Below are 13072 nucleotides of genomic sequence, written 5' to 3'. Positions count from 1 at the left end.
TTTCTGCTTTGCTCTTCACTGCAGTTTTCAAACACCTGATCTGGTGTAAAACTTGAAATTTATTTTAGGGGGACGGATTTACATGCTCATGGCTTGCAGTTTTACCTTTTTCGGACCAGATTCCATTTGATTTTTTAAGCGTTAGGGGTCAGTCATTTTCACCTTGCTGGCCGTACTTTACCCACCCTTAATATATATATGGTTCTTAATAAAACTTTTAAAAAATCAAAGGTAAATTTGTTGGAATAAATTCTATCTAATTGTTCTAAGATTGTTCTTAAAATATTTCTTATCTGATTTTAATATGTTTTTGTTAATATACTTAAAAATTAATAGCTCTTAAAATAATATCTAATTATCTACTGTTTATTTATTGTAAGAGTTAGAGGACTACTAATTTAAGCAACTTGTAATATTTATCTTTTACATACTTTAAATACCATTTAGTTAGTTGTTTGCATTGTACTTTCTCCATTTAAAATTTCAAGTTCACTTATACAGAAAAATGTTTACTTTAAAAAATTATGCAAACAGTTTGTTTAATAAGTATCTATTATAACACTACATTGAAAAATGTTTGCTGTAAATACTGTTAAACCAAGTGCAGAAGCAGCATTCTCATAGATCAATATACAGGGTTGCAACTCATTTTTTCCAAAATTTTTCCAGGTTTTCCAAATTTTTTCCAGGTTTTTAAAAGTATTCATTTTTGGGTCTATTTTAAGTTTAAAGTTAAGTTTAAAGTAAGAAAATGGGTTAAATAGTATAAAAACATTGAAAAGATACTCTAAAGTTATTTAAATGTGCTTTAAATAAAAAAATGTTTGATGATGATAAAAAATGTTTGTCTATACGATAGAATTTTAGAGTCAAATCGAAATTTTACAACTTAACATGTTAAAATTGTTAAAAATCCAGGTTTATCCAGTTTTTTTTAGCGATTTTTGTTTAAAATTCCAGGTTTTTCCAGTTTTTTTTGCCTAAATTGTCAAATTCCAGGTTTCCAGGTAAAGTGGCAACCCTGAATATAATAGAATGAACGCCACATACTTTCTTAATGTTTTTAAAAGTTTTTCCTTGTTTTAACTTTGAGAAAACTTATTAAAAAAAACATAAAAAAACTGTATATATATATAGAATTAAGTTATTTAACTTGATAAATCAAATCTTTCACACCTAGCCCACCTTAAGGGCTTTATTAATAAAAAGGTTTATTTTAAGATGTAAAATTTGAGTCCTTTTTAAAGTAGGTGTATACATATATAACTTTGATTTAATCATTACAAGCATTTAATATATAATATACATGTTACATTGAGTTTCTGTGACTTTTATTGTCTTCACTGTTGTTAAGTTTTATTTAATTTTATTGATTCACTAACTAATGGTTGATGTTTTATTTTTGTTCAAAATAGATTACAAACATAAAAACTAAATTAACAAACTTTGCAAAACTAATTAAATAGTTGAAATAACCTTATTTATATTGTGACGTAATTATTAGATGTTATGAATGTATTTTGTTCATTTATTGACAACAGTAATTGATTATAATATTGAAATTATTTATAAATTATAACAAACAACTTCATCAATAAATATCATGAGTGTGTGGCAACACTAATATAAACTATTGTTACTTTTAAAGTATAACTAAAGTACATAGCCATTCAACAAGGTCCTCAAAGACCTTTTTTTACCAAGATTTGAAAACAATTACTATGGTCATAAATCACTAGCTTATCAAGGTAGTAAGCTTTGTACAGACCTACCTATTTATTTAAAAGACCAAAGCCATATTGGAAGGTTCCAGGTTGAACTGAAGGATAATTTATTAAATGATCAACTAATCAAAAAGAGTTATAAATTTACACATATAAAAATGAACAGTAATTCTATTTGTTATAAAAAGTAGATTAGTATTCATTTTTCATTTAAGTAGTATATTAATTAGTTTCAATAGGATTGGTCCAGTCTAGTTTGTAGAAGGTTGTAATATTTTATTTTTGTTTATAGTTTGTAGTGTATTTGTAAACAATTTCATTAAATAGTAAACATTTTATCTGTGTAAATAAACTTTTGTTAATTTCTATATATTTTTCCAAAATGAATAGTTAAATATTTAAATCAATAGCTAAAATTACTGATAAAATTTGAAATTAGTAATAGTTTGACTTATCTTATGATTAGTATTGTTTTTTATTTATTCTTTTACAAAGAAAACTAATTTACTATTTTAAGTACTTTTGTGCTTGTTTACAGTATTATTTTGGTTTGGTAAAACTCTTATATTTAGATATTTGTCTAAACTTGTAAAAACTGGTAGTTTTAATTAAAAGCATATATTTATTTTATTCATTTTATTTAGTTAAAGCACAATTTTTTTTTCAATACAGTTTTATTTTATTTTTTTAATGTTGCATCTTTATTTAGTTTTTATTTTTTTAAATGTTTTATTTTTTTTTTTTCTTATTACTTTTTTTTTATGAAGTTAAAATAATTTGATAGTAAAATCTAAATTCTTAAACATATATTTTTTAAACTTAAAATTTATTTATAAAATTTTTTTGAAGCCATATTAAATGTTCAAAAAGTAAATTATTTGCTAAAATTAGTGATAAATTTCAAATTTTAAATTTTAAAACATTTCAGATTAAAACTTTATCTTTTAAAATAGAGTTCAATATAATTTTATACCTGTTTAATGTTAAATACTCTGATAAAAAATTTTTTTTTTCGGTTATTTTTGTTTATGAAAATATTAAATATTGTAAAGTTTAATAGTCTCATTTTTCAAGTTGTTCATTTTAGAGTTTAAATTTTGACTGTAAAGTTTTTTTTTTTTTTTTTGCTAATTATAACTTTGATTAAAACTGGGTATGCAAATCGATGACCGAGAGATAATTTTGTGTACCCAGGTCCTTGAACAAAAAATTTTTGAGCAATTTTTCTTTATTTTTGGTTTTGTTCAATAAACTATCTTGTTTGATAATTTGAAGTTTCAGTAATAATGATTAGCAGTGTGTTCACAATTTTCTTAATTGGTAGTTTCCCTAAGTAGTTTTGGTAATTAATCTTTCTTTATTTTTATAGTGATCCACCGTATCCATTAATTAGGGTCCTAAAAATTTTAAGTTTTATGTAATGAACAAACTTAGAAAAATAAACTATTATACTATATATAACTTAATAAAAATTCCTAATCATATAACTTGTTATAAAAGCAACACAATTTTTAACAATTTAAATTTTAACACAAAGAGTTAAAATTTTAAACGTCGTACAAAATACACAAAAAAATATATCTATACAAAATTTCAGTTTAAATTTAAAGATATGATTTTAAGCTACTTTTACAATTTATCTTGAACTTTGTGCCTTGCATGATGTAAAAACAAAAGTTATCTAATATGAAAATGCTTAATTGATATCGATCTTTTTTTTGTGATAATCTTAAACTAAACTTTTATATACAAAAGTTTGAATTAAAAGACAAATATTAACCTCTTTGGCAACTGTTTAGATTTTTTTTAAAGTAATTTAGTAAATAACACTTACTCGTTCAATTCTAGCTTTTTAATTATTAGTGAAGTTTTCCACTGGTCTTCGGAAGGAAACAATTTTGCTTTTGCTCGCACAACTTCCAGCTTCAAAATAACATTTCAGAATAAACAGGAGATGAAGCTGCCGAAAGGTACTTCCTTGCAAATTTGGCGAGATGTAAGTATCTCCTCTCGTTTGAATTCCACCAAGATTAAAAACTAGCTTCTTTTATTTGTTAAAGTAAACGTTCGTCAGCAAAAATAAAACCTTAATTTTTGTCTCAACCTCTTGATCAACTGAATATTGTTGCTATCTTTCGTGATTGGCTATACTTGTTTCTGTTTCAAATGTGGAGTATAACGACATAAAATCATAGAGAACATCATTTGTAGATAGTTGAGTGTTAGGGTTATTTGGCGGTACTAGGGGAAGGTGACTACTCTACTTTGACCCAGACTTGTCATAATTTGTTTTCAACTTAATTGAAGCTGTTTAAACGAGAGTGTTGCTAAGCACGCGTTGTAGTATACAAAAGAAAAAATGTTTAAAAATTGAGAGAATAAGCTAAAGAAGAAGTTTATAATGCAATTTAATACATTTCTCAACTATATTTTTCTTTTTTTTATGACTTTAAAATGTTTAAACAACTTTTTGTGTATTAAACATTTCTCTAATGTTATTTGTGATTGCTTTTATTAGATCAAAATTTGTTAATTTAAATAATAAAATGTACTTAACAATAATTGAAACATTGGAAATGGTATATTTTTATGGATTGAAAAATATATATTTTGTCAGTAAAGTTAGTATTTTCATTTTAAGATGCTTGCTTAAATTGAATAATAACTTATTTGATTTTATTTAAAATTTCTAAATTAATTTGATTCTACTAAGCGCAATTGTTAATAATTTTTGACCAACCTCAAACCAAAATGTATTATTATTATGTAAGACAAATTTAAAAGGTGCTTATATTGATATATTTCTACAAAACAGTTTGTTTTAAACAAGAACAAACAAGTGACAATATAAGTAACTATTTTATGTTATATGTAATAGAAATTTTTCTAAACAAATTAAAACTATAATTTTACAAACTAACATATAAGGGGTTAATGTTTACAATTAAAATACATTCATATCTATGAACTTAAAACCATGTTTTTTCATCTTTTTTATTGTAGCTTAATAAACACTGTACTAAGTAAAAATGTTTTAAATAAAATTAAACTGTAATATTCACATTTAAACTTACAAAAAATTAAGTTATTAATAAATAAAACAAAAGCATTGAAAACTTTTCAAAGAAACAACATATAGTAAAAACAGATAATTTTAACATAATTAATCTATGGCTTTTGATTAAAAAATTGTTCTGTATGATATTGATTTTTTAAAAATCTAAAACATACTTACTTTTTGTTAATATTTTTAATTTGAAGTGTTAATTTTTAACTTTGTTAAGGTAAAACTAAAATTAATTTTTAAACAATATCTAAAACGTTAACACTTAAAACAGCTTTGACAAAAAAAAAACAGATGAAAATTTAATATATATTATTATTATACTAAATATATAGCTTGTTTAAATGTATTGTAGTAGCACTGATCTACATAATAATGTGTTAAATTTAATAATATTGATTTGCACTTATAACAGTTTTTGTTTTGTTGGTTGAAAAAGCTTGAAGTCTGCCACTGACAATTTTTCTTAAACATTATGGTTTCAGTCTTTAAGAGGCTAGTCTTTCCATCCTCTTTCATCATAATTTTATTGTAAGGATAGTTTCAGAAACAAAATTCCATGGCTTTGCAAGTTGATCTGAAAATACTAATATTAAATTTTGGAATATTGCATTTAAATTTGTATAACAGTTTTAATTCATATTGTTTGAAAATAGAAAGTATATTGGCAACTGTAGTTTAAATGTGTAAAAGTACATGTTTAAAATGTTTGTTTAAATTTATATATAGATTATACAATTCTAGTTTTATAAACAAGTTTCTTAAATTAAAAGTAGTCAACGTTTTGTATTGTTGGTTTTATTCTAAAAATCTACAAGATCAAGCTGCTGATCAAGCAGTGCACTAAAAATGAGTCGAAATTTCTTGAACATTTTTTTAACATATTTCAGTAGATAAGTTCTCAAAGCATTTACTACTTATTAAAATCTGTTTTACAGATTCACTAATTATTATAAGTCAAATTAAAATTAAATATGTAGAACAGCAAAAAAAATTGAATGAAACATATTATGTAGATAGTTAGGTATTAATATTTTGACAATAAAAACTTCTGCAAATTACTAACATAATAACATTAAAAAAGTTATACTTTGTTACGTTATTTTAAATATTGCTAAAATATATAAAAATTAAATTTAAATACACTAATTTAACGGAAAAAAAAACTTTCAAACTCAAACACAGGTTCAAAATACTTCATATAGTTTTTAAACACTAGCGTTTTAGATTTATAATTATCTAAATAATTTCAACTAAAGATACCTATAAAAGACCAAAGTACAATTATAATATGTTATATATACAAAGTATAACCATTACAACTTTTTTAAAAACAATTGAGTCCAAAGCACAAAATAAATTTCTAAATTCTGCCTAAACTTGCTAGTCAATAACATTTGTGTTTTAACAAGTCTAAATTATATTATTTTAAAATAAAATTTTGCTTATATCACATTTAATATTTAGTACATGAACTAAGCCAAAGATAAAGAGTGGTAAGTAATGTCTTCTCATAACCATAGAAAATAAGCTAGAAATGTAGTTTTTTTTTTCGTTTTATTTTTTCAAAAGTTTGCATAGTTTTTATAGTTTGCAATTATAAATTTACATTCAAAAAAAATATGATATAAATTAATTTTTATTAAAACTATTAGAACATTCAATGAACTATTTGAGCCATAGGGGAGTGTGAAGGGGTCAGGTTTTTATTAACAACTTTGATCTAAGTTTGTAAAATTGATCTTAGTTTTACCTTTTTTAGAAAATAAAAACAATTTTGAGATTTGGTTGATCAATTTGAGTATAATAGGTTGCTTTTAAAAGAAGAAGACCATAAATATCAAAATTTCACTTAGACCTATACTTTTCCTTAATTTTTAAGCAATCTTTGCCTGATAAAACAAATGTTAAAGAATTAAAAATACATTTATTTGAAATTTCAATAAAACACTTATTTTTAATTATATGAAAAAAAAAATATTTAGACTTATTTTTAATCATACAAGTATCAGTTAAAAAAAAAATTTAGGTCTTAAGCTATAAAAATTGATCGAAGATAGGTTTTTAGTGATAACTTTATTTGACATTTTAGTGTGCCCTTTCTACATGATTTTACAGTACTCTTTGACTTTAACATCAAAGTCTCTTTAATTAAATTAGATCTATTTTCAGTAAACAACTACTTTTACCAGCATCAATAAAATATGTTTAACTCAACCATCCTTCACTCTTTTTTATTTTTTTACATATTTTACATAATAATCTAACTACACTTTTTTTTTAACACCTTAGGTATGTAGTAATTTCAAAATACTATGAAAAGATATGACTTAACAACTTATCTAATAAACTAATGTTATCATACTATGTTTATTATAAATAGACTAAAACCCTTATGCTATTTTTAAACTTTAAAACCAAAATGACAACTACATAATTTAACTAACTAAAAAATAACAAAATATTTAAAAAATACTTGTAGTTATAAGCATATTTGAAAATTATCATAAACTTTGACTTGAGTATAGAAGTAGAATTTGAGTTACTATAACAACATTTTACATTTCAATACTGATTATAAAAAATATATATGATTTCAAGCAAAATACAATCAAATTTTTAATTAAAAGACAAAACAGCAAAACAAGTTCTGAACATAATTTAATTTGCAAAATTATATCTAAACTTTACATTAGACTTAAACTACAGCACACCATTTTTTTAAGTATTTTCTAAAATTTAAATGTTTTGTTCAATTCTTTAGTAAAGATAACTTAACCATTTTTTATTTATCTTAAAAAACCTCAATAATAAAAAACTTACATGGTTGTTTTGATTCATTATCTCCTTTTTACTTTAATTATTGTTTGATTTAATATCCAAGTGAATTTCATTCATTATATTTTTAAAATTAGGGTATTCCCCTACGAGAGACATTCATATACTGTAAAAAACGAATTGTAAACTATTCGTTTGACAAGTCTGCTTTGACCTGTCTCACGACTATATACTTTTTACTTCTAATTTCAACAGCTTTCAAACCTCATGTTTAAAATTAGGAGGGAAATTCAAATTCAGTACTGTAGCACGCGGAAATACACTTGACAGCAGTGCGTTGTTTCTACTACACTGCTGTTTGATTATGTGAAAAAGTTCAAGTAGTTCAACAATGTGGCTAACAAGAAGCCATTTTTTAGCTGCAACAATAAAAATAAAATTAAATTAATTTTAATCTATGTAGTACTGGACTCTTTTTTTTATCTTTTGTAGTCTTTTCAAAGCCAAAATTTTTCGATCAAATATATTTTTAAATACATATACTTAAATGTTAAAAAGATTTCTATTTTCTTTATTTTAAATAAAATCAATAGTAAAAAAAATAATAGTCTTCACAGTTCTTATTACTAGATGTTCTTTTTTTTATTTACACAAAGCTTTGAAATATAATTTCAATTTATATATGCATTCGTTAAAGTAAAAGCTTATAAATAAGTAATTCTGAAACTGTCGAAAACAACAATCTTTACTGATTTGTTAAAAAATTTAAAAAGCGCCAAAGATCAGTAAAGATTACTATTTTAGAAAATCAGCAAAAACGCAATAATCTAAATATAAAAATGAAAGAAGCTGATTGCTGAAAGCTAAGTCTTTCCAATAAACTAAGTCCGGATCCTGACAAAAAACAGCCGGATTCGGTAGATCATTAGTTTTTGACGATACTAACTCAGTCAGACATTTGTCTATGGGTAAAAACCATATACTGAAATTCTATACATGGTGCTGAAAGTTCATGCAGCTCCAGAATTCAACTTTTCAACACTTTTTGTATTGAAAACTTGTAAACGTTTAAGATGCAGCTGACAAAGATTGGGCTTGCAGCTCTAATTTTAGGAACATTTTGAACATCAAATAAAAGTTTGAAAAAAATTAATTTAGCAGGGAAATTAACGACGGTCATGTACACATTTTGCTGTAATTTTTGTACAACTTCATAACAAAGTTTCTTTCTTGTTTTTGAAGCTACCATAAGCATTTTTACATCATTTTAAAGCTCAATTTCTAAGCTTTAACATGAAGTTATTTTGATGTAGTTTGAGGTTGTACAGCTGAAGCAGGACCCTATTTGTATACGCAGGTTTAATGCTTAAACTCTAAAACTTAAACTTTTTGAACGCTTTATTTTTCAATTTATAGTTGCAGCAGCAGCTCCAGCGTTCCACCCCACGCGACGCCCTTGTATTGAATTAAGCTCTAGCGTTTTCTTTTTCTGATAGAAAAAATCTAATTTTATGAATTTATACACAGTTTACACACTACTTGTTTATTCAACTGACTTAAATTTCTTTAAGTCAAAAAAATCGGAGTTCTGATTATTAAACAAAGATTTTCAAACTGTTTAACACGGAGAGACATGCGTCAGTTAAATAAAGCAGTTACTGTGTAATTGTTGTTATTAATGTTCATTTATACAAACTTTTTTCTTTATAATTTTTATTAATAATCTATTACCAAGTAATTTTTAAATATATGTTTTTTAGGTTTTTATAAAATATCTTTTGAAAAATAAAAAACCATTTTCAAAAAACTTTTAACTATTTAGATAATGTTTTTCAAAATATTTATAGTATAGGCACGTATTATTTAAGTTTCTAAACTTATTGTCCTTTAAGATTTGATTGTTTATTTGTTTTTGTGCTACAAAAACACTTTATACAGTGTATTATAGTTCAACTCTTCTGCTGTAACATGTTTTTTTTTTGATTCTATGAAAGCTGGTCTTTTAGCCATTAATAAAATAAAAAGAACTGAAATAGTTTTGAAAAAATGCAGTTTAGTTGTTTATAAATTTTACGTTTTAGTAATATGATATCTTTTTTTTTCTTTAATATTTTTACATAGGACAGTTATTAATATTCACAGTCGTTTTAAGGTACATAAAAGCTTATCAACACAAAAGTATTTTTCAAATAAATTTTTTAAACTATACAACAATTTAACTTAAAAAAGCTGAACATTAATAAATTTAGTGTGATTAAAAACTACATATAAAAACATATGTTTATTTTTTGCTTTTTATTGATTAATATACTACTGAAGCTGTTTATGTTTTTATAGAACATTTTCTCAATCTACTGATTCCTCCGATGCTTTATTACGCTGTACTTTCTACTGCATCCACATTTTCATAGATGTGATGGTAAGTCTCTTTAAACCTGGAAGTATTTCCCGCAGAATCCGATGCATAAAAGTTGGAGCTTGCTTTTTCCTCTCTACTAGTACGCTTTGGTTTGGATCTGTAAAAATTCTAGAGTCAAAATTTTTATTGCAATTTAAAAAAAAATAATAATACATAATAGCTCTATATTAGGGGTGGGCAATGTACGGCCCGCGGGCCGGATCCCAAAGTGAAAATGGGTGAAAATGACCGGCCCCCAAACTTTTTTTTAATTTTAATAGAATCCGGCCCGCGGACAAAATTTATCCGACCCGCGAGTGGATGATCCGGCTCGCTAGGCATTTTGAAAATTTATATGAAATCCTACCAGCCAATGTAAATATTACAAAATTTGTACAAAACCTTTTTTGAATTATTTTCACAAAACTAAACTGTAAGACTTTGACCCTGAAATTTTTTTTTTTAAATGGCTGTTAAAAAGGGTTAGGTATATTATTTTTGTGGTAATAAAAACACTCCTATGCTATAGTATCTTGTTATGTTTCAAGTCAGTTAAAATAATTCTTTCTCAAATTATCAAAAAACAGTTGTTTGCTGAACTAACTTTGATGACCTTATCTACCATAATGATTTTCATAAAAAATGACGTGTAAAAAATTGCTGTGTTTCCCAGATGTGTATTGAGTTGTTCTTATAAATGTTAAGAAAAGTAATTTCTAATTACATTGAAAACTACTTTAAGTAAAACTGCTCAACTTTACATTTTAGTAGAGTATTCCAAGTTAAGGCTACAGTTTGCACTCTTTTCTGCTATTGATTTTTTTATTAAGGAATTTTTGATTAGTTAAATGGTTAAGTTTAATGATGACCGATTGATGACAATATTTTAAAATAATATTTTATCAACTTTAAGTATGATTTGTTTAGGAAATTTATTTTTGTATGTTTGTAATAATAGTTTACAATCTAACAAAATTTTGAATAATAGTTATTAAATTTGAAATGCAAAATCTAGGAAGTTTTTTTATTTATCAATTTTACTTTTGTTATAACATTTGATATTTTGAGAAAGGTTGCCTCACACTGAGACTACTAGATAAATTTTGCTAGTTAAAACTTTTTTCTCGCCACCTCAATGATAATAACCTTACGTATTTGCAAAACTTGAGACTACAGAACCATCAGTGATGACAATGAAAAAGTATAACAATATCATAGTCTTTATTGATAATAAGTTTGGCCGTCAATTTGCAGACTTTCAACAACTAAATAAAGAATTTGAGATTGTTTTATCACCGTTGACGTTCAACACTGAAAATGCACCTCGTAATATACAGTAAGAACTAATTGAACTACAATGTGACAGTACACTAAAAGAAAACTGAACGAATCGACACATTTTATGCCTTACTTAACAAGTCAAAATTTGTTATTTGAAAAAAGATGGCAACGAAGTTACTTGTTTTGTTTGAGTCTACATATATTTGTGAACAAACATTCTCAACCATGAATTTAAACAAAAGTAAACTGCCTTCAAATCTTTCTGATACCAATCTGCAGTCATTACTGAGAATATCTACTTCAAACATACTTCCAGATTTTAAACAACGTTTTAGAAACTTTGATGATTCACAAATGTCTCATTGATTTCTTTACGTGTAATTATTCTTGCTAAACTCTTTAAACTTTACATTTAAAATATTATGTGACAGTTTTATGTGATAGTTTTTTTTAAGTTATATTTTCATTAGTAAAACTGATCTTAATCTAAAAGTCTATTAAATTAATATGTTTTTCATGTTGAAAATATTAATTAACCTCTTTTTCATTTTAGTATTTCGAGAGTTTATGTTTGTACTGTAAAATAATTTTAGATGCAATGTTTGATAACATTATTTTTAAAGTACAGAGTTTAGTTAAATTACATAAGTAGTTTATAACTGTTTGATATTTTTAAAGTAAAAGTATTAAAATTTCAAGCCAAAGTAATTTGTTATCTAGGTTTAACTTTTTGGAAATAAGTTGATATAAAAATTTAAATCAAAAATATAATTTTCGTTGGTTTTTGTAGATTTTTAGATAGATTTTATGTCTGATAACAAGCCAAAGTTTGTTATATTCAAAAGATGACCATGAAACTAGTTGTTTTGTTCGAGACTTCATACATTTATAAACAAACATTTCCGACCATAAACATCAAAAAGGATAAACTAATTTCAAACTTAATAGGTATTTCAGTGCACTTGCAGATTTTTGCAAACCGTCATGCAACTAGATTTAAACAACTCTAATATATTATCAACTTTACAAATTTTTTACCGGAAACTTTTAATTTTGTTCACTTTTTATGGTAAAATTATTTATTGTATCAGAATTATTTGTTGTTTCGGTTCTTTTATACGTGCAAGATATGAAATTAATCTTTATAAGTTATTTGAATTAAAAGATAGTAGTTTAATATTGTATTCTTAGTTAACTTCTGAATAATATTATTAATATAAACTCCAGCCAAGGATCACCAAAATTAGATAGTTTCGAATAGTTAAATTTTTTTAATGTTTTAACTTGAAATCTTAGGCTCGAGTAACTTTTAGTAAGTAAATTATTGTTTGTATAAGACTAACTAGTATTAATTCGGTCCAAAGTTATAATAAATATAGAGTTATGAGTACTTAATAAAAATTTACTTAAAATTTCATACTTAAAATTAGCCGGATCCAGATAACATTTTCAAATAAGGATCCGGATCTAAAAAAGGATCCAGCTGAATCTGGTAGATCACTTACTCGAAATGCTCCGGCCCGCTGAGGACTAACTTTTTTTGGATCCGGCCCGTTAATTGTTTACGTTGCCCACCCCTACTTAAGATATATTTTAAAAGCAGATCGTGACGTAACCTTTTGCATAACAATAGTTTAACGAAAAAAGATTAAGGTACCAAAATTGAAAAAATTACGCAAATACTATTAAGCTATTAGGATCTAAGACTGGGGTCGGCAAACTACAGCCAGTGGGAAATATTTTCGGCAGGCTAAGTAGAATTATTCGGTCGTGGCGTAACTTTAGTTTAAAAACTACTTTTACTAAAATACAAAAATATTTGATACG

The sequence above is a fragment of the Thalia democratica genome, chromosome 4 (assembly GCF_965202585.1).
Source record: "Thalia democratica chromosome 4, ktThaDemo2.hap1.1, whole genome shotgun sequence".
Classification (NCBI taxonomy): domain Eukaryota; kingdom Metazoa; phylum Chordata; class Thaliacea; order Salpida; family Salpidae; genus Thalia; species Thalia democratica.
Note: the sequence above shows the minus strand (reverse complement) of the source record.